The sequence below is a fragment of the Eulemur rufifrons genome, chromosome 15 (genome assembly GCF_041146395.1).
Source record: "Eulemur rufifrons isolate Redbay chromosome 15, OSU_ERuf_1, whole genome shotgun sequence".
NCBI lineage: Eukaryota > Metazoa > Chordata > Mammalia > Primates > Lemuridae > Eulemur > Eulemur rufifrons.
Genome location: NC_090997.1, coordinates 52,520,483 through 52,544,076, shown reverse-complemented (window position 1 = coordinate 52,544,076; position 23,594 = coordinate 52,520,483). Strand labels below are relative to the sequence as shown.

Genomic DNA, 23,594 nt, shown 5'->3' with positions numbered 1-23,594 from the left:
CTTTCCCTCCTTCCTTGACAGGGTCTCATTCTGTTGACTGGGCTAGAGTGCAATGGTATCATCATAGCTCACTGCAGCCTCAGACTCTTGAACTCAAGGGATCTTCCAGCCTTGGTCTCCCAAAGTGCTAGGATTACAGGTGTGAGCCACCATGCCCGGCCCTACAGCCAGTATTTGTTGATGAAAGTCAGTGGTTCCAGAAATCCAACAGGAGGCCACCTGGCAATTGTCCACTGGAAGAGAACACAGCACCGGGTACCGCCGGGCATCTGGCAGATCCCCCACGCCACACAGCATTGACACCTTCAGGGACCCCAGCTGTTATTTCAGTCTCCTGTGCGCCTTGGTGAGACCCTCTTCACTGTGTTGGAGATGAGGAAGAATAACCAGGAAAGAAATGTGACCAGCCTTGGGAAACTCAATTCCACGGGGCAGCGGCTAGTGGCGTACACGGACTTTGAGGGGATGGGGGCGGAAAGCCAAGACCCCAGAAGAGGAGTGCAGGAGGTTTGGGGTGGAGGCGAGGGTCCTTCAGCCGTCTGGGGCTTAGGCCACGGCGAGGATGCCTCCCGTACCGGGTCTGAGCACTTGTCCTACCCTCGGTGCCTTTGCCCTGAAGGAAGAACGACCTGACCTGAGTTGGGGGGGCCCTGGGAATCTGAGCTGCCGGAAAGGGGTCAGCGATGCGCCCTGGGGCGGCTCGGGCGGTGGCCTCCGGGAGCTCTCCGTCTCGACTTGCCTGCTCCCTCTTTGCTTGCCGCCTCCTCCTCTCTCCCCTCCTCCCCCTCACCTTCCCGCCTACAACGGGAACGGCGCCTTTAAGAGGGAGCTTTGGTTACCCTGGGGGCGGGAACCCCTCGGCAGAGCGCGGGGCGGCGGCGCTCGTCCGCGACGCTCCACACTTTCTGCTCCAGCTCCCGCCGCCGCCGCCTCCTCTTCGCCATCCTCCTCCTCCTCCTCGCCATCCTCCTCCTCCTCAGCCGGGAAGCGTTGTTCTCTGCGGCGGAGGAGAGAAGTGCTATGTCAGGAAAGTTCCGGGAGGGACTGCGTGGGGCCATGCTCCCTGGGCTCTGCTGCGGGCGCCCGCGCGCCGCCCTTTGTATGAGGTGAGACGTGGGGTCCTCGCCCCGGGACAGGTAGCCGGCCGGGGGCGGGGAGCGCTTTGATCCGCGGCGTTTGGCAGGAGTGTGCGGTCTGGCGGAGTGCGTGGGTGAGATGAGGCTGGTGAGACTGAAGTTGTGCCGGAGAAGCTTGGGTTTTCGGGAAGGCTTTTGCAGCCGGGCTGGAGTTATTTCAGCCAGCGCCACCCGGCGGGGGCCCGGCGGGGACCCGGTTTCTCCGGTGCCGCCTCGCCCCCGGACGGCCGGGCGCCCGTGCCGTGTAGGCCTTCGAGGAAACGGGTCGGCTGCAGACGGGCACCCCGTGCTGGCTTCTTCCCCGCCGGGCTGTTCGCGTCGGAAAGCTGAGTGCTGGGAGTGAGAGGAGGAAGGGATCCTCCTGAACTTTTACACTGTGGTCTCGCCGCTCTCCAGGGCTGATACTCACGCCTTTTGCCCAAGTGGGAGGCTCCCCTGGGGCTCCGACAGTCGTGAGAGCTTCCTTCTCTTGCAGTTAGGCTTGCGGCGCTGTGTCTGTCTTTCAGCCGCGGTAGGTTTTCGTCGTCGCCCTGATTTTAGTTCTCCCTCTTCCGCCCCTTTTTGGAACATTTTTTTTTTTTTTTTAAGACAAAATATCCTGGAGGCTCTGGGTACTTAAAAAACCCCAACAACATATCATTATGAAAAATTCCCCCCAGGGCTTGCTCAAGTTTTTGAAGTGTGATCATTTTAGTCTTCAATGAAATATTTAGACTCAGTCTTGACACTTATGAAATACAGGTATTTCTGTAGTATGATGTTTTTTAGTGAGGTAGGATGAGGTTTTAGCCGTATTTTTAAAAAATACGGTTTTCTCATTGTTTATTGGTGAATTTGTTTTTCATTATGTCTTAGATTAAGAAGGCTACAACTAATTTTAGGAGTAATATAGCTAAGAATCAAATAAAACCTGATGTTTCTTGCATAATCTGACTTTGCTTCAGGCATTTTTATCCATGGGTGAGGTATGTAACACGTGTAGTCATTTGATGAAACCTAATGTGTAAGTACATTTATTGCACAAATGGGTAAGTTTTTTTCCATGTGTCCTGTGGGTGAAGACTCATTTTCTCACACGCCCCAGTTCTCTGCCACCCCATGTCTATGCCTGTTTATGTCGTCTCCATTCACATTGCATACATCTGATGTCAACTACAAATTGAAGGTGCTGATGAAACGTCCCTTCATTTTGTTAAGTGTTGCATAGCCCAGATTTTAGTGACATAATTTGTTACATCATCCAGATCATTTTGAACAATAAAAATAGAATGTGGGAGCTTATTTAAAGGAAAGAATGTCAAGAAGTATTTAAAGTAAATTCTCAGGTATATACTTTAGATGTAATTTTTATGTGTGAAAAATATACTGCAGAGATAGCTAGGGGATAGTGTAGGAAACATCTTATTTGCAGTGAGGAAGTTTTGAAAGAAAATCATTCCAGAATAATCATTAATATTGCGAAATTTTGTTTGGGATATAGATTTTCATCTCTGATTACAATTTTGTCACTTTGCTGTCAAATATACGAGAACTGAAACTTTAAAAAAAAAGAACTAGTGGGGTGCAGCGGGTCACACCTGTAATCCTAGCACTCTGGGAGGCTGAGGCGCGATGATCGCTTGAGGTCAGAAGTTTGAGACCAGCCGGAGTGAGAGTGAGACCCCGTCTCTACTAAAAATGGAAAAAATTAGTTGAGCGTGGTGGTGCTTGTCTGTATTCCCAGATACTCGGGAGGCTGAGGCAGGAGGATTGCTTGAGCCCAGGAGTTTGAGGTTCGTGTGAGCTAAGCTGATGCCGTGGCACTCTAGCCCGGGAGACAGCGCAAGACTCTGTCTTAAAATAAATAAGTAAATGAATGAATTAATTTAAAAATTAAAAGAAGAACCCAACATCTCTAGCATTTTCTGAAAATTCACAGCAAACTGAACATTCTTGGAGAAAAATTTGCTTAGAAAAGTCACATACTGAAAACTCTAACTGCAGTTACCATTTCCCCTTAAATTTGCTGGACTCTAGGCAAGAAAGTAAGAATTTAGGGTTCTAAGGTGGATGTAACTTAGTTCTTAGAATTGTATTGATTAATGTGAGTACCTTGAGATTTTGTATAACGGTTTATTTGATTTGGGTTGATTGTTGTGTGAATGATTCTTTTTGAAACTATATATCTATGTATGTATCTGCACACACACATACATATGGATATGTCCATATCACATATATCTACATCTATAAATCTATGCTCTGTGTGTGTGTGTCTGTATTTCTATAGCAGGGAAAACCACTGGATTTGATAATACATACACTCTAAGAACAGCAGGTCTAAAAGATCAGCAGTTAAAAATAGTTCTTGTTAGGGCTTGTCATCTTTTCAGAATTTTTGTAGATATCAGATAACTTAAAAAATACTGTTTTCCAGTACGTTCCTGAACTCTTATAAGGCTTGGACCAAGGAGCTATATCCCAATGATCCTAACCACATATTTATCTATTAAAATGGACTGAATTGCCCCATTCAATGTTATCATTCAACCAGGCATTTCTTAAGCTTCTGTAATTTATCTTCAATAGGCAAATTCTAGGTAAAATTTAGCTGGTCAATGTAGTGTTTTCTTCTTTTAACACTTCAAAAATCACCTTGAGGACATTCTCCCTAGGGACTTAGATACTAGACCAAAAAGACATGAGAGGCAAACCTTGGGGAAGTTCTGGTACTCCAATTTTTGAAAGGATGTCTTAAGCATTTGATTTGAGAGAAGGATCCATTAATGCTTGGGAAAATAATACCTATAATACAATGCTCCATTCACTGCAAACAAAACTGTCATGCACCTTTGGAATATTTGTTATCACATTTCACAGCTGAAGCTGCTGCATTTCAGCATATGTATGAAAATTAAAAATGAAATGATCTGTGAGACTTTCCTTTAATTTGCTAGTTATTTCGAGAAATGTGTTTATATTTGCTACAAATGCCCTTTGCATACGGATATATATATATATACACACACATATACACACACACATACATACACCTATGACATATGTATATTTAGGGTGAATTCTTAGTGTTTACTCGAAAACACATTAATGAATTTCACAGAGTTTATGTTGTGTCTCTTCAGCTTTCAAAACATAACATTTGAGATGTGTAACTATGAGCCTGAGATCATAGACTTCTAGAGCTGATAGGATCTTGGTCAATTATAGTTCCAGTTTTGTGGGAATTTTCTGCTTAAGGTCAGATGTGTCCTTAAGTTGAACTGGATGATCTGCAAAATAGGTTCTTTTGTAACCACAAAACATGGAGAACATCCCAAATAATTTGCTGTGTGGGCAGCCCAACATGCTTTAGCGTTTGGTTGGCTTGAGGCAGTGTGCCATGCTTGTAAAAATGATTTCTGAAGCTGACAGGAAAGCTGTTTCAGTCTTTGAGTTTGACACATAGAATAAAATGCCTTTTCGCCTCTACACCAGAAAATATGGACAGGATTGGTAAAAGTAATTTGTGCCCATTTCTGTTTGTATTACAGGAGATTCAGAAACTGAAGAAATTCTAGCTTAATACACAAGAAAGCTCATTCATATTTGTTATAAATGTAATGAAGAGTTAGAAAGGCTGGGTTCTAGCACAGCTGTCAAGTCTTGGGCAAAAGAGTGTACATTTGCAGTTAGGGGGATAATCTAGTGCTCAACTATTGAAATTAATAATAGCACAGTTATCAGTAATTCTTTTGAGTGATAATACTAAAGAAATTACATCCTCTCAGGTCCAATTTAGATTAAAAACATCACCAGCCAGATACTATACCAATCACCTGGCATATATGTTAATTGATTCTTAGATAATTTTCAACTGAAACCCTTATGTGATATTATAGTCATAAACTTTAAATACGTTTTAGGGTTTTTGAGCAAAGAGCTTCTTGGTTAACTTCTTTCTCTCAATTCACTTAGCTCAGTCTATATTAAAACATTTGAAAAGTATTTTAGGCAAATTCTTTTCTGTGGAAACTTCTAAGGATCTGCCTTGGGGAGGTTGGGTGCAAAAGGGACATGATTTTATACTCTAGCTGTTACTTTCCAAAATGAGGCTTCTTTATCCTTTCCTATTGTTTTTTAAACAAAAACAAATGTGTAGGTAATTTTAGAGAAAGAACATTAGTGTGGGCATTTAAAGATGCCTGAAGTTTGGGTCAGAATAAAAGTTTCAACTGAAAATTACGTAAGAATCAGTTAACATCTGTGCCAGGTGTTCGGTCTGGTATCTGGCAGAGGGTGTCTGCTGCAGGTTTTTTTGCTCTAGGTTGGTCCTGGAAGGATGTAGATACAAAGGGAGTTGTGTAGGCATAGCATTCATTGCCTTCCAGAGGTAAAATGTTCGCATAAGTGTGTACTTGTGATAAAATCCATTCTTTTCATTGTAGCTTAATTTTTTCATTTCCTCCAGGTTGTATGTGAAGCACACAGCTTCCTACTCTATTTTGATTAATGCTGCTTAAACTGTCATGCCTTCTAAAGTTTCATACTGTCCAGCACTAGCAGAAAGTCTGTTCTTGAATTCTCTCAGCTTGTTCTTACTTTTTCAGACATATTTCGTTTTTTTGCATTATCTAGTTCTCTAATGATAGGAGTTTTGAATATAAGGTTTCTCTATTTTCTATAAATTGGGTAAATTTCCTCCCACTTAAAGATTTAATGATATAGGGAACTTATCATTTTTATTTCTATAGTTCATGCATAGTTGCTATTGTAAGGTTTCAAGTCTTTATTCTTTATTCTTAAGCTATAATAGTTTTTTTCTTATGAAAGTGATACATGTTCATTATAGATAATTTAGAAAATCCAGATAAACAAATATAAAACAAAAGGGAAAAAGAATTATGCCCAGAGATAACTATTGTTAACATTTTAGAATATATTTTATATACATATAGAAAAATACTATTATAATTTAATTTCTAAAAAGGACACTTTATATATGTTGTCTTTTAATTTTCACACAAAGAGAAACCACTTTCCTTGTCATGGAATGATCTATAACATTTTAAATGCAGAGTAATATTATTCTATGGATATATTGTAATTTATTGGGGATATGCCATTGTATTAGGCTCTCTCTCTATATATATATATTTGCTACTTTACAGCAGTGAATATCTTACAGCTCCATTTTTATACATATCTATGGTTATTCCCTTTGGGTAAAGCTCTACAAGTAGAATTTCTTCTACTTCTAGAATAAAAGGCATTAACATTTTTCTTTAACCTCAAGGCACTTTATTATTCCCAATATAAAATCTGTAGACCTAAAAATAGTCTTCCTTATATTTACAGAATTTAGCTTTGAGTTCTGTGTGTGAGCGTGTGTATACGTGCACGTGTATGTCCTATCTATAAATAAAATATCTATATTTTATTTATATATTTATCTATATCTTTCTTCCTTTCTGTCAATAATACAAAAGTTCACCTTAGCCAGAAATTACCTTTTGAAACCAGTTGAATATCACTCTGGCTACCCCAAAAACATGTGGTAACTTCCAGGAACAGAATTAGAGATACAAACTAAGCAAAAACCAGGAAAAGGATATCTATAAAAATGTAAAGACTGATAGCTAAATAGAGAGAGAAATTCTCCTTTCATTTTTAGAAATAAAAGTATCTTTAGCCATTAAACATGATCATAATTAATGCAGTCTTATTTGTATTTTTCATGTTCATTTTTCATTTTTAAGATTTGGTTCTTGGCTGTAAAACGTAAGAGAAAGTAAATACACACGCACACACACACACACACACACACACGGACATATTTTCTGGGCCAGTTATTCATTTTCAGATATTGTCTTTTTCACTGTGAAACAGTCTCCTTTCCTCCTTTCTCTAAGTGAGACTTAGGTTCTCTGCTCACAGAATATTCTTTTGAAACCAATTTTACTTTTAAGAATATTTATTGTGAAGTACCTTGTACATATAAAAGTGTGTGAAACATATTCGTAAGTTAAAAAAAATTGAATACCCATGGACCTACTACCAAAATTAAAAAATACAACACACTGGAGTCCCTCTGTCTACTAATTCCTCACCTAAGGTTAAATCTTGCTTTATCCCTGAAGCAGTATATTCTTTGGTTTTGGTTATTTTGGACTTTATCTAAAGGGAATCATACTGCTGTATATATGTATATATATATTCTTTTATGCTTGTTTCATTTGCTCTCTGTTATATTTTTGGGATTCATCAATGTATGTAGCTGTAGTTTGTTTTTCTTTGTTTATTGTATTGTATTGTATTGAATTCTACAGTTTATCCATTCTGTTGTTAAGGGGCATTTGTCATTGTAACTACATTTTAAAAAGCGTAAGCATAAAGTTTTTCATGATATCTTTTTATCTATTTAGTTACTGTTGTGTCTGTGATATGTCCTATGTTTTCCACCTGATGCTGCTAATCTGTGTACTCTTTCCTTCTTTAATTTGCGATATGTTATTTCTCTTAATCTTGTCAAAGAACCAACTTTTGCCTTTGCTGATCATCTCTATTATGTATTTGCTTCTAGTGTATCCATTTTTACTCTTTTATTCTCTTTCTGTCATGCTTGTAGGTTTATTCTGCCCTTATTTTAATTTCTTAGGTTGAGTGCTTAACTTGTTAATTGTTACTCTTGCTTCATTCAAAGACTATACATTTCCCTGGAATCACCACTTTAGCTGTTTATTACAATTTTTTATGTTATCATACAGTTCTAAGTATTTTCTGTGATTTCTGGAGAATGATGTTTCCTAATTTTCAAACATATTTTGTTGTTGTAGATGATCTCTAACCTGTTGGTGATATGGTCAGAGGAGGTGGTCTGTATCATACCAGTACTTCGTTGCTTCTTGAGGTTAGCTTTCTAGATAATGGCAAGTGTTCTCTCCTAATAAATGTTCCATATGTAGCTTGAAAACATTGTATATTCTCTAGTTTCTGGGTGCAGTGTTTCATCTGTATCCATAAGATGAAAATTGTATTAATAATTGTGCTGGGCCGGGCGCGGTGGCTCACACCTGTAATCCTAGCACTCTGGGAGGCCGAGGCGGGTGGATTGCTCAAGGTCAGGAGTTCGAGACCAGCCTGAGCGAGACCCCGTCTCTACTAAAAATAGAATGACATTATATGGACAACTAAAAATCTATATAGAAAAAATTAGCCGGGCATAGTGGCGCATGCCTGTAGTCCCAGCTACTCGGGAGGCTGAGGCAGTAGGATCGCTTAAGCCGAGGAGTCTGAGGTTGCTGTGAGCTAAGCTGACGCCACGGCACTCACTCTAGCCTGGGCAACAAAGTGAGACTCTGTCTCAACAAAAAAAAAAAAAATAAAAAAAAAAAAAAAAAAAAAAATAATTGTGCTGTTTAAATCTTTATCCTTTTTCATGCTTTTGTCTGCTTGATCATTCAATTACTGAGACATTATAATGATGGCTTTATTATTTTCATCTGGATAATTCATCTTTTACTGCAATATTTTGAGGTTTGTTATTAGATGCATACAAGTTTACATTTTTAAATATCTTTGTGGTCAATTAAACCTTATATCATATGTAATGACTTTCTGTATCTCTAATAGTGTTGTTTTGGTTAAAGTATTTTTTCCTTGATATTAACAAAACAATATAGGGTTCCTTGTAGATTATGATTGGCTTGATATACCTTTCTTTACTCTTTGGCCTTAAGGTTGTATCTGTGTCCTTACAATTTTAGATGTGTCTCTTATAAATAGCATGTAGCTGGATCTTTGCTTTTAACTGGAGAGTTTAGTCTCTATATTTAGAATGAAGACTGATATATTTGGATTTACTTATTTAATATTATCATATTACTGTGTATTTTCTCTTCTGCTTTATGTGTATCTTTTTTTCTCTCCTTTCTTGCCTTCTTTTGGATAGATTGATTGCCCCTCCTCCCCTCTTTTACTATTCTATTTATTTAGGGGACTGGCTATAAGCTGTATATCTGTTTTTTAGTGGTTACCCAGCCAATTTTATGATACATACTCATCTTTATGTAATTCAAAATTAAGTGGTACTTTTTCCTTCTGTTATGGAATTGAAGTGTGTCCCCCCAGATTCGTATCTGAGCTTCTAATCCCCAATGTAGCTGTATTTGGAGATAAGGGCGTATAAGGAGGTAGTTAAGGTTAAATGAGTTCATAAAAGTGGGGAGCGGATCCAGTAAAATCTCTGTGGAGATACAGAGATCCTTCTCCCTGTCTGCGTGCACAGAAAGGCCATGTGAAGACATACGTGTCCACAAGGCAGAAGAGAGGCCTCACCAGAAACTAATCCTGATGGCACCTTAATCTTAGACTTCCAGCCTCCAGAACTGTGAGAAAATAAATTTCTGTTGTTTAAGCCACCCAGTCTGTGGTATCTTTTTATTTAGTAATTTTTATTTAAAAATATTAAGGAGGTACAAGTGTTTTTGTTACATAGGTGAATTATATAACGCTGAAGTCAGGGCTTTTAGTATGCCTGTCACCAGGAGACAACCCTAGCTAATATACATTCCTTTTTAAAAAATGCAAATTCCTAAGACTTTGTTAACTCCTGTGATACTCACTTCGAATTTATATGTCATTGATGCTGAGTGTTTTATTTCTAGTCTTTTCTTTCGCTCATAAGTTAGATTTTACTTTTATTGTTGTGTATAGTGTCTGTTATGTTTAACCATGTATTCATCAATATTTATCAATATCTTTTCTTACCATTCCTTCTTGTGTATCAGACCTATCTGTGATTATTTTTCTTTTGTCTGATGTGCCTGATGTATATCCTTTACTTTTCCTTTATTGAGTGTATGTGTGTGTGTTTGAGAGAGAGAGAAAGAAAGAGTGGGGGAGAGAAGAGATATTCTTGTTTGTGACAATCATTTTAATTCACCTTCTTCCTTGAAAGAAAGATTTTCTGAGTATTAAATTCTATTTTGACAATTACTTTCTTTCAGCACATCAAAAAATATTATTCCATTGTCTTCTGAATTTTATTATTACCATTGAGAATTAAGCAGTCAAGCCCATTTTTTTTTTCTCTTTGTCAGGGAATGTATCTTTTCCAAACTCTGGTTCCTTTTGAGACCTTTCAAAGATATTCTCCTTAAAAATACCGTCTCTTTCTATTCTGAATTTTCAATCTAATGTTTCTGGATATGAATTGAAAAAATCCTATTTGGCATTAGATGGGCTACATTAAGGACTAGCATTTTTCAGGAATTCTGGAAAATTTTATTAATCTTTTTGAATATTTCCTTTTCTTCTTAATTTTATGATTGCCTTTTGGAACTCCAATTGCATGTCTATTAGACCTTCTATGTTTATCTTTCTTCTTTCATATCTTTTATCTCTTATCTTTCATTGTATTCTTTTGATTGTATTTGGAGAAATTTCTGATGTTGTAACTTGCATTTTATTAATTCACTTCAGCTGTGTCTAATATGCCACTTTGTTGATTTAGTTTTTAATATCAATTATATTTTTTATATCTAGAACTTTATTTGTTCCTTTTCAAATCTGCTTGTCTCCTGCTCATTTCAGCCAAATTTTATTTTGTATTTTTGTCTAATAATTTTTATAACTGAAGTCTTTTTATAGATTTGTTTCTGTCTGTTTTTCCCCTTGCTCTTAGTCACTTATGTTGCTTTGATTATTTTGAGGTTTTTGTGATTTTTTTGACTGTGAGCTGTTTACTTACCTTGGAATTTTATGATAATTCTTTCAGGCGTATGTTGAAAGTGAGTTCCTACTGATGGTAAATATATTTGCTCTTGCCTACTAGCTTGAGTGCTGTACTGACCTGGGCACATTTTAACACATTGACTGTCACACTGGAAAAAAAATTTTTTTCCTTCGAGCCCACAGTGTTTTATTATGAATATAGAATAAAAACTTCAAAAACAAAACGATCCTTTCTAAGTTAATGAAAAATTTGTTATTTTTTATTGTTTTCTGTGCACAAGTTATATGCAGCTTGAAAAATGGTTCTCATAGCTCCCATGGTGAAGAGACGTGTGAGTTACATGTGCTTCACGAGGCCCCGGGCTCAAAACTACCATGAGTTAAATATAACTCATATGACAGTTAATGTGTTAAATAAGATTTCTGTTTGAGGATTTTTTTTCCTTTTATATCTCAGTGGTAGCTCGTGGTTACAAATCTTCTGGGGAGATTATTTTCTTTTATCCCTGATGCATTTCCCTCATCCAGTGAAATGCAATTTTTATTTCTGTCTCTTTCAGCATGGTGTTTATTTCTTATTCACCTTTAAAATAATGAATATGGCCCTCTGAAGTCCCTGGTTGCTGTTGGGGTTTTCTGACAAATATAATTCTCTAATCCCAACTCAAATCCTTTAAATTTGACTTTTGTCAAACAACTATTTTGTTTCTCAGATTATAAGCATGTATAAAATGAGATATCTTTGTTATTCAGGTCAATAAGCAAACCTTAACATCACTATAGGGTATTTGCTTTTGAAAAGAAAAAGCAGACATTAATGTATCAAGATATGATAGCAAAATGCTTACTTTTCTTTTTTCTTTTTTATTCCAATTTTATAATTTCTTAATTATAAAATTTATAATTTGAACTATAATTTCTTCCCTTGATAAATTTGTAATTTCTGTCTAGGATGTTGGTATCAGCCCTTTCTCTTCCTAAGTCCCATATTTCATTTTGTTTGTAGTCATTCAGTATTTAATTTTATATTTTGTTCTTTAGGAAGTTCATGCCAGCTCCTTATTTTAAACTATTTGGTTTCATCTTCTAGCTAGAAAGGCAGTGCTAGTCACTTTTATCTTTCTATTGCTTCAGATTTCTGGGCTTTGCCTTTACAATATTAAGGAAAATTAAAAAGCCACCCACCATCTGCATTGCCCTTATTTATATTTGCAAAAACAAGTTAAAGATGGCAAACTTTGGAGTTCTTCTCAGTAGTTAACTTTTGAAAAGGAACAATTATTTTGTGCTTATTTCAAATGGTTACATCTTTGTAAACATTTAAAAAATATTTAGTTTTTTTCTTTTGGTATTATATAGCATCCTCAAAATTTTTTTATAACCCTACATGTGAGTATAGCTTTGGTTGCGATGAATAGTGAAATAGAAAAAGTTCAAGAACCTCATCATTTATATTTCTTAGCACTCAGTTGCTGTGGATTAGCAATAAAAACACAGTGGTAAAATGAAGCCAAATACAAAACCAAAAAAAGACTAAAGTGATTAGCTTGATTACATTTGGACAATGATGCCATTCATCAGGTAATGATTATCCATGTCGTAAAGTTAAACTTTTACTATTTTCTGTGTTCTTTTTAAGAAACAGTTTTACTTTTGCATTCTCAGTTTTAAAGTCCGTCTTGTCTTTCTAATTTCCTCATCTTGCTTAAAGAGGCACCAGAATAGAAATGATCTCTGAAACATACACATTAGAATCTTACTCTTGGCTCATATCTAGATTCTAGGTTGGAATAAAGTTCCAGAAATAGATCCCTCTAGTAGATCCACTTTTTTTAAAGTGGATAAACAGGGGACACTCATATCAAAAGCCACATTTCATAAAGCATCCATTTAGTTTGTGGCTGTTATAGGAAGGGGAATTTTCTTTTTTATCCACTATAAACTTGAGACTTGATCATTTCACTAAATGTTGTTCCTCCTAGAACCTTTGTTAAAGTCTGTTTTTTTCCTACTCAATTCCAGCATAATAAATACTCTACATATAAGAAGAATTTTCACATTTGTTTTATAAGCCATTAGGCAAACTCTGCATTTGGGCCATGTTGTTACAATGGTTCTTGCCATTATTAAATACATATTGAGTGCACCTATTTATGTATAGATACACACCACTTTCTGTTGTCAGTCACTCTCTCATAGGCCATATCTGCTAGAAGAAATAAAATGAAAAGTGGGAAAGAGTGAGGTATAATAAAAGTGGAGAAACTCCATGTAAGTTTATACAGCATCATCTAGTGCTTTTCTTTCCCCTTCTTTTAAGAGAGAATCCAGGAATTGCAATTTTGACTATTGTGTATACAGTTGATATTGGGCCAGTGAATTCCCTGTGGATCCTTCATCTTACCAGTTGTATTAGCACTTTGTGAACTTGCAAAGCTTTTACTGATGCTTTCATCTTTGAGCAGAGAACTAGAAGACAAGCGGCAGGTGTCTTACTGTATGGTGACATCACTTGTGACACTATCCATAGGAAACCCAGTAAAACCAAGCCACAACTTACTCCGGACTGTTTTTCCACTGTGATTTTGTGATGCATGATGAGAAATTATTCTTTGGTATTAAGAATATGGCCATTTTATCTCCTTGGGTTTTTATTTTTAATTTCTAAAGGTTCAAGGTGAATATTGTAGATTTTCTTAAATTTTTTTTTTTTTTTTTTTTTTTGCTAAGGCATTTTTTGGGGGAAGGTGAGCAGGGTTTATGTTGGGAGGTGATATGCAGTACTTTGCATTTAGAATGACAATTATGTATCCCTTTTTACTTGGAGCAATTCTTCCCAATTGTTGGATGCACAGCAAACCTGACTGAATATTAAAATTTAGAAATGGTAGAAATGGGGTTGTTTTATGGGAGATAATCATTTTTACAGGAGAAGTCTGCTTTATGACAGGATTTAGTAGAGTCCATAAACTAGTGAGGTTTCAAGAAATATTAAATATTCCTGAATTTATAATTATTTGTCAACAATTTGGTTTAGAAGACTTTTCTTTGAGGTCTGCTTGCATTTTGTAAAATTTTATCTATTCTTGCAGTGAAAAACTACTACTTTTGGTATTTATTTATTTATTTTTTCTCCTCTATTCCCCATGACCTACTCTTTCCCACTCCTTCCCTACCAAAAAGTTAAATGGAATAAAAAATAAACTATAATGTCAAAACCAAAATATACTAGCCTTCAGCCTGGTACTGATAGATTCATCTTAGGGGGTAATATCATATTTTTGTACAGCATGAGATTTAGAGAATGTCACAAGAAAATACGAACATGTATGTGTTTTGAGAAATGCGCCTTTAGGTGCATGTCTGATTACGTGAACATCAGAGGTACACTTAACACAAACCTATATGAGGGCTGTCCAGAGAGTATCCAACCGTTGTTAATATAACCAGAATGGTTTGCACGACATCGATGTAACCTGGCAGCCAGAAGAGTGGACTGTAATACGTACAAGCAGTGACAGCTTCACTGTACTTGGTCATTAGTCATGTGCACAGTGTGGCCATCACATTCAAAATGATCAAGTGAGTAGAGCAATGAATCTGCATCACATTTTGCGTTAAGCTTGAACATTCCTCCGTGGAGAATATTCAAATGATTCAGAAGGCTTTCGGGGACTGTGCAATGAGTGCTGTGCAAATAAAAATGTGGCACAAACGCTTCAAAGATGGTTGAGAATCAATTGAAAGCGATCCATGTTCTGAAAGGCCTGAAAGAAGCAGAACACCTAAGAATGTTGAACGTGTTAGATTAAGAGACACTGGGAGAACTGTGTGAGGTCCCAAGGTGCCTACTTTGAAGAAAGGGATGGAGGCGTCGTTGTCCTATGTACAGTGTTTCTTGTATCTCGTTTCTTTTTCAATAAATGTCTCTATTTTTCATCTTACATGGCTGGATACTTTCCAGACAGACCTTGTATATTATAGCCTCCTACATGCCTAGGCTATATGGTATAGCCTATTGCTCCTAGGTTACAAACCTGTATGGTGTATTACTGTGCTGAATACTATAGGCAATTGCAACACAATGGTACGTATTTGTGTATCCAAACATATCTAAACATAGAAAAGGTACAGTAAAAATATGGTATAAAAGATAAAAATGATACACTTTTACGTAGGACATTTACCATGAGTGGCGCTTGCAGGACTAGAAGTGGCTCTGGGTAAGTCAGTGAGTGGTGAGTGAATGTGAAGGCCTAGAACATCACTGTACACTACTGTAGACTTTATAAACACTGTACAGTTAGGCAATACTAAATTTATAAAAAAAATTTCTTTCTTCAATAACAAATTAACCTTAGCTTACTGTATATTTTTTACTTTATTAACTTCTACATTTTAAAAAAAATTTTGACTCTTTTGTAGTAACACTTAGCTTAAAACACACTTTGTGCAGCTGTACAAAAATATTTTCTTTATTTTTTTTTAATTTTAAACGTTTTTGTTATAAAGTAAGACATCAACACACACATTAACTTAAGCCTAAACAGGGTCAGGATCATAAATATCACTGTCTTCCACCTCCGCAGCTTGTCCCACTGGAAGGTCTTCAGGGGCAGTAACACACATGGAGCTGTCATCTCCTATGGTAACAATGCCTTCTTCTGGAATACCTCTTAAAGGACCTGCTTGAAGCTATTTTATAGTTAGCTTTTTTTTTAATAAGTAGAAGTACAACCTAAAATAATTATAAAAAATATAGTATAATAAATACATAAGCCAGTAACATAGTTATTATCTTTATTAAGTATTATATATTATATATAATTGTACGTGCTAGACTTTTATATGACTAGCAGCACAGTAGGTTTGTTTACATCAGCATCACCGCAAACACATGAGTATTGTGTTGCACTACGAAGTCACAATGGCTAAGCAAAAAAGTTTCTATTGCTCACTAAGCAATAGTAATTTTTAGCTCCATTGTAACCTTTTGGGACTGCTGTCCTATATGTGGTCTGTCCTTGAACAAAATGTCATTAAGCGGTGCATGACTGTAAATGAGGAATTATGTGTTTTCTGTTTTTCACTCTTGGAGCATCCTGGGTTTTTCTTCATAGCACAAACAACCTGGTGTAACCCAGTGGTTATTGTATGTTTAGTGTGCATATCCCCAGTAGACTTTTAAGTTACGTAAGATCAGGAAATGCATCTGTTTTGTTCCGTATTATATGTAGTGCTTAGAAGCTGATGTGGAGCAGATGCTTAATAACTATTTGTTTTAAAAAAAAGGAAAGAAGGAAGTGAACTTAAGTGTATAAGTCAAGTGGAAAAGTATATGTCAAAGATTCGTATAGTATACATGGATAGCATTAGCATGGTGATACTGAGTATCAGAGTAAGATATGCAAGTGAAGTTAATATCAGCTGGGGCCAGTTACGGTGGCTCACGCCTGTAATCCTAGCACTCTGGAAGGCCGAGGCGGGAGGATCATTTGAGCTTAGGAGTTCGAGACCAGCCTGAGCAAGAGCGAGACCCCATCTCTACTAAAAATAGAAAGAAATTAGCTGGACAACTAAAAATATATAGAAAAAATTAGCCGGGCATGGTGGCACATGCCTGTAGTCCCAGCTACTCAGGACGCTGAGGCAGAAGGATGGCTTGAGCCCAGGAGTTAGAGGTTGCTGTGAGCTAGGCTGATGCCACAGCACTCTAGCCCAGGCAACAGAGTGAGACTCTGTCTCAAAAACAAAAAAAGTCAGTTGGCACATGATGACTCTGTTGACATTTCCTTCTGTTTTTGTCTGGTGGCCATTTTGAAAACTAAAACTAAAGTCTTATTTTATGGATTTTAAAACTCTAAGTATGTTAAATGTGACTTTTAGATTTTTCAGAACCTTCTCAAGTTAACCAGAATTATTTTGATCATGGCAGTGAATCAAGGTCAAAACAAATTTGCCATTATTTCTGAGGATGAGTCAGCGCTGCTCTTCAGCGATCCTATTTTGAAGTGGTGCACTAAGAGCAGAATGATCTTTATGTCTGTGATGTTTCTCTTGCCTTATTTTCTAGCTTTCCGTTCATAAAAAAAAGTTGTAATTCCATATTTTCCCTTTGCATTTATTATTGGAATTTCCTATGGTAATGAATTAACATTTACATACCGCAGGGCCAAAGCACTGAGGATCCATCCTTTGATTCTTTTTTTTAAAGCGTGTATATTTGTGTGTGGGGCTATTTGAAGAGTCTGGTGATGTCATGAAGGTTTTCTGCTTGTATGTTCTGTGAAATTTCTATTATACCAATACCAGAAGATGTGCCGGTTGATGAGGGTAGGTAAGGTGTTGGGGTAGGAAGTCTACCAGATGTGTCTGTGTTACACCAAGAGATTATGCTTGAACCATCTCAGGCAATGATGTCTTGCTCTGCAGGAGGAAAGGGGAGACCATTGTGTATGCATACGTGTCCCTCACTTGTTTTTAGTAGACAACATGCTCTATGTGAATCTCAACTAGCATAGTGCTTGGTACATGCTTGATGCCTGAGACGTATTTGTTGAGTTGACTTGGTTTGAGCGATCAGGGATAACCATAGTCAGCAACAATAAACATTGTTATGAAAAACAAATAAGCTGTACTACAGTTGCATTTGGAGATATAGGAATAAACTGGGCATGGGGGTGCCCAGCCTCAGCCTGGGCATGTGATTGCTTGAGACTGATTTCTTTTTGCTTAGCATAATATTTTTGAGGTTCATCCATACATAGCATTATATCGGTTCTTTATTCCCTTTTATTGAGCAATATTCCATTGTATGTAGATACACATTTTAGAAAGTCTGGTAAGGAATATATAGACTTCCACCATGTTTAAAGCAATGAAAGGACAAAAGAAGCTGCATCTTCTTTGTTCTGAAAAGAGATGTTTGAAAGTCACTATTCTGAAATAAAGGGGATTAGAGGAAGAGAAACAAAGGTATCATGTCAAAATCACTGTGTAGAATCTTGAAATGAGAAATAGGTTTAAATTCAGTTTGGAGTGAAGTATGGAAAAATAGTCATTTGTAGTGATGAAGGAGTGGAAGCCTAAATGTCACTGAAGGGTTGGTGTGGTAGAGGATGTGATTTTCTTTTCTGACCTAAGTAAAACTGCTAGCGCATATATATATATATATATATATATATATATATATATATAAATTTTTTTTTTCTATTTAGTGACATGCCACTGTGTAACTAGCTCATATTTATTGCCAATATTATTATTATTGCCATGTTTATGTGCCAGTACTTTACATTTGCTGTCTCATTTGGTGCTTACAAAGCTTCATGAGCTGAGGTGCACTGCAACTGATCATCTCTGTCTTTCTGATGAGGAAACCGAGGAACCAAGAGGTTAAGTAAACTGCCCAATGACACACTTTGTAAATGGCGAGCAGGCACTGTGACCGCTGCCCAGGTGGGCACAGCGGGCCTCTGGAGGAAGAACATGGAAGTGCTCAATAGAAAGATAACTGTGGCCCTGACTGACTTTTTATTCCCTCCAAGGAACTTGTCAAAAGTGAGATGCAATGGAGAAGAGAGTGCCAACATTTTTAGAAGAAATAACAGTTGATGGTAGAAACATTTAGTTTTGATTAAACTAATTTTAAGGCCTTGAAAACTTGTGCTAAATTTGTGACTATTAAAGAAAAATTAAACATCTAATCATGTAGATAGGCATATGGGATCAGATGGGTACAGAGTTGCTAAGGAAATAGGTTAAAAAAGTGAGTGGCAAGCTGAGCTGTACCCAGAAATTCAGATTGACTCCAAAGCTAGATTAAAAAAAAATCCTAAAAACTCTAGAGGAATAGCATGAAAATAACAAAAATAAGCAATTTTTTTTCTTTTCTTTAAAATTGCATTGATTCTGAAGGGATATTTGGGATATGTGGGAACCAGAAAGCTAAAGTAGAGATTAATATGAAACGATAGGAACTGTTTTTTAAATTACTAGGTGGTAAACAATTGCAGGGAATATGAGGTACTTTTAGAAGTAGTGACAAGATAAAGTACCATATTTAAATTTTATGCTTTTGGGGCTAACAAAGTCCTATTTTTCTCATAAGTCTTGAGTAATAACCATAACACTTGCTTAACTAATAAGGTATGTTTGAGTAATTCCTCCTTTCACCAGTTTCCAAATGTTTAAATATTGTGTTTTGTTCTACCTGTGGACAACAGGCATGATGAAATAGTCAGGAGAATGCTTATTTTACTTTCTTAATGTATTTCCTAAGGAATAGTGATTTTTCTAAAGGAATATGTCTTATGATCACTGAAAGGAAATAATAATATATGTTTGTAGTAATATGTGAGATGTTTAAGAACTTTTTTCTGAATATAAGAAAACTAAGCACTCATTTTGTAGGATTTGGAAAGAAAAGTTCAAAAATATATATCACTGATAATCCTACTGGTCAGAAATATCTTAATATTTTGACATGTTTCCTTCCAATTCCTTTTAAAATTTTAAAAAATATAGTGAGACCATATTTTATATATATAGCTTTTTTCACTCAACATTCTAGTGTAATATTTTCATATGCCATTAAATACTCTTCAAAAATAGTTTTAATATCTATATAATATTCTGTTATATAAATCATGTAATTCATTTCCTTAAATGTGAACCTTCAGCTTGGTTCAAATTTCTTATGTACATGAAATTTTTTAACAACTTTATTGAGATACATTTTACATTTCATATAATTTAGCCATTTCAAGTGTACAGTTCATAGTGTTAAGTAATTTGACCGAATGGTGCAACCATCACCATAATCGGTTTTAGAACATTTTCTTACCCCCATAAGATCTCTCATGCCCACTTATAGTTGATCCTCATTCCCATCCGTAATCCCAGGCAACCACTAATCCACTTTCTGTCTCAATACAATTGCCTTTTCTGAACATTTCATATAAATGGAATTATATGTGGTTGCTTGTGACTGATTTCTTTTTGCTTAGCATAATATTTTTGGGGTTCATCCATGACATAGCATTATATCGATTCTTTATTCCCTTTTATTGAACAATATTGCATCATATGTAGATACACTACATTTTGTCTATCCATTCACCAGTTGATGGACATTTAGATTGTTTCCATCTTTGGGCTTATTATGAATGATAGTGCTATGAACATTCATGTGCAAGTCTGTGTGTGGGCATACATTTTCACTTTTTTTGCGTACCTAGAACTGGAATTTCTGGGTTGTCTGGGAGTTTTATGTTTATTTTTTTGAGACACTGCCAAACTGTTTTCCATAGTGGTTATACCATTTTACATCCCCACCATATCCTCAACAACATCTGTTATTGTCTGTCTTCTTTATCATAGCCATTCTAATGGATATAGTGTCTCATTGTGGTTTTAATATGAATTTCCCTAATGACAATGGTATTAAACATCTTTTCATGTGCTTATTAGCCATTTAGTATCTTCTTTATTGGAATATCTATTTAAAGCTTTTGTCTACTTTTCCTTCCATTGGATTGCTTTTGAGTATTATTGAGTTATAGGTATTCTTTGTAAGTTCTGGGTACAAGTCTTGTGTATTTTGCAAATGCTTTGGTCTGTTGCTTGGCTTTTCATTTTTTAAGTTTTCTTTTCATGTTTTGAAGTCCAAAAGCTTTAAACTTTGATGTAGTCCAATTTATCAATTTTTTATGGACTGTTTTTTGGTGTCATATTTATAAATTCTTTGCTTGACCCAAGGTCTTGAAGGTTTTAAATATATTTTTTAATTTTTGAGCTTTTGAAGAATATTTAAAAATATTCCTTAAGGGTGGATACTGAAAAGTAAAATTTCTAGAAAGTTTTAAAATATTTATTTTTAATAAACTTTTTTTGAAGTTTCAGGTACAAACAGAAAGATGCACAAATCACAAAGGCATAGCTCAATGAAATTTTAGAAAATGAATACATGAACCTCCCAGAAGCCCTTTCCCATACAGTACTCCTACTCTTCCCAAAGGTAATCAATAATTAGTGACACCATAGAATAATTTTATCTGTTTGAGCTTTATATAAATTGAATGACATATAATGTTATACAAATGTATACAAATATATACATTTTTGTGTCGGTGTCTTTTACTCAATATTATATTTGTGAGATTCATCCACGTGTTCTATGTGTTGTCTTATGGCAGTTTCCTCATTTTCATCATGGCTATGAAGTGTTTCTTTCTTTCTTTCTTTTTTTTTTTTTTTTGAGACAGAGTCTCACTCTGTTCCCTGGGCGAGTTCCTTGGTGTCAGCCTGGCTCACAGCAATTTCAAACTCCTGGGCTCAAGCAATCCTCCTGCTTGAGCCTCCCGAGTAGCTGGGACTACAGGCATGTACAACCATGCCTGGCCAAATTTTTCTATTTTTAGTAGAGATGGGGTCTCGCTCTTGCTCAGGCTGGTCTCCTGAGCTCAAGCTGTCCTCCTGCCTTGGCCTCTCAGAGTGCTGGGATTACAGGTGTGAGCTACCGTGCCCAGCCTGCAGTATTTCATAATATGAATATATCATATTTATTTATCAGTTCTACTGATGGATATTTTTGCTGTTGTAATATTTGGTTATTTGAAATAGTGCTACTAGGAGTATACTTGTAATTGGCTTTTGGTATACAAATGTAAGCATTTCTGTTCAGTATATACTCAAGAGTGGGATTGCTGGGTGACAGAGCAGGCGTAATGATAATACAAATTTACCATAAACTGTTCTCCACAGTTACCAATTTCCACCTCCAGTAACAATGTGTAAAGTTCCACTTGCACCACATCCTGATCAACACTTGGTATTTTTTTTTAACTTTAGCCATTCTTTTGGAGTTTTGTTTTATTGTGATTTTTATTTGCATTTTCCTGATGAGTGGTGTGAGCCCTGAACACCAGCTTCCAGCTGCTTGAGACTCTGCTCTGCTCAGCTTTTCAGCTGCCTCTTTTACTCAACTTTTAAGCTTCTCTGTTGCTTTTAAGCCATTCAGCTGCCACTTTTCAGGCTCTCAGTGTCTCAGCTGCCATGAGACCACTTCTGAGATGGCATTTTAGCATTGGTTCCTGCCTTCAGGGGAAAAGTGTCACCGATTGCAGAGCTACCTCACCTTTCCATATTTCCCTTCTCTGAGATTTTGGCCTCTCAGGTCCTCCCTGCTTTGGTAGCCCTTAATGTCTTCAAAGAGGTTTAAAAATATTACCCAGCTTATTTGGTTGTTCTTGGTGGGAGTGTTGGTCTGCCACAAGCTTATCTTTCTTTGCCAGAAGACAAAGTCCCTGGAATGTTTTTAAGGCTGTTGCTATAGCTTTCTGAATTACTATAAGGTTGCATTTTCATTAGTGGAATATCTATTTGCTAGAATTATTTTCATTTTATTTAAACCTTTGAAAATTTGCTAGACAAAAAGTAACATTGCATTGTTATTTTAATTTTGATTTTTATTCTAATGAGACTGAACACTGTTTCAAACAATAGTTGGATACTTTGCATCTTTAATTTATGATTTACTTGTTAGCCTTCATTACTTTTCATTGATTTTTAAGAATTTTTAATGTGTGCTTTGTCTGTATTAAAAAATAAGGATTCATGCATCTGAAGATAAGCAGTTATTGATGGACTTCAAAATAATTAGCTTTTCCATTGATCTTCATGTTTCAAGACTTTCACAAGCAACGATTGTGTCTTCTTTTCTTTTGTATTCTTTTTTTGTATCTGGTATGTGGTATAGTTCATAGAACATGAAGCAGATTGCATTTAAAAAAATAATGTAGAGATAGGAGCAGGAAGCCCTTGAAGAATGTTTCCTTATGTCATGTTATATTCAGTGATTAGTCTGTATGAAAGTTAGTGTAGTTATTGATTTATATTATGTCATTAGGAGCCTGGCCTCAAGTCTAAGGTCATGAGGCATTCCATTTTTTTAGCTTTATTGATGTATAATTGATATACAGAAAATTGCGTACATTTAATGTATACGTCTTGATGAGTTTTGTCATATGCATATACCCATGATGCTATCATTACAATCAAGGTACTAATCACCTCCAAAAATTTCCTGTATTGTTTTTTGTGTGTATGTTTTGAAGAACACTTAACATCAGATCTGTCCTCTTAACATAAAGTTCGCAGTATTGTATTGTCAACTGTAAGTACTATGTTGTACAGCAGGTCTCTAGAACTTACTCATCAGGCATAATACACTTTATACCCTTTGAAGAACCGTTCCCCATTTCTCCCTCCCCCAGTTCCTGGCAATTGCCATTCTATTCTCTGCTTCTATGAATTTGACTATTTTAGATACCTCATATAAGTGGAATCAGAGGCATACCAATTTTGAGTCATTATCTTCTTTCTCACATCTATACAAATTGCTAACTTAAGATCAGATTCTCCTTTGTGATAGACCACATTTGTTGAATATACCTAATTCCTAAAAATATCCACAAATGTATAAGGGGAATTATATGTTTTAACTTCCTCACATGAAATTAAGTTACTCTCATTCCTGGAAGCATCATATAAATGTTGAGTGGCAACCTTACCAGTTGCATTTTGAAGGAGTTTAAGAGTAAGTTTAAGAGTAAGATAGTTTTAAACTGAATTCAAAGTTCTAAAGCATGCACATAAAAATTTAGAAAACCTGAAGCATTCTTCATTCACATAGTTTATCCAACTCTGTTTGGATTTCAAGAAATCATCCTAACAGTTTAATATTTA

At 36.2% G+C, this 23,594-nt stretch overlaps 1 protein-coding gene across 1 annotated transcript in view; it reads left to right on the top strand.

Annotated features, from left to right (window-relative positions):
* Positions 1–926: 926 nt before the first annotated feature.
* GPR63 (G protein-coupled receptor 63) overlaps positions 927–23,594 on the top strand; it is a 44,159-nt gene continuing 21,491 nt past the window's right edge. The window contains exon 1 of the mRNA XM_069488283.1: positions 927–1,106. The gene's annotated coding sequence lies outside the window, so the exon portion shown is untranslated. The remainder of the gene's footprint in view (positions 1,107–23,594) is intronic.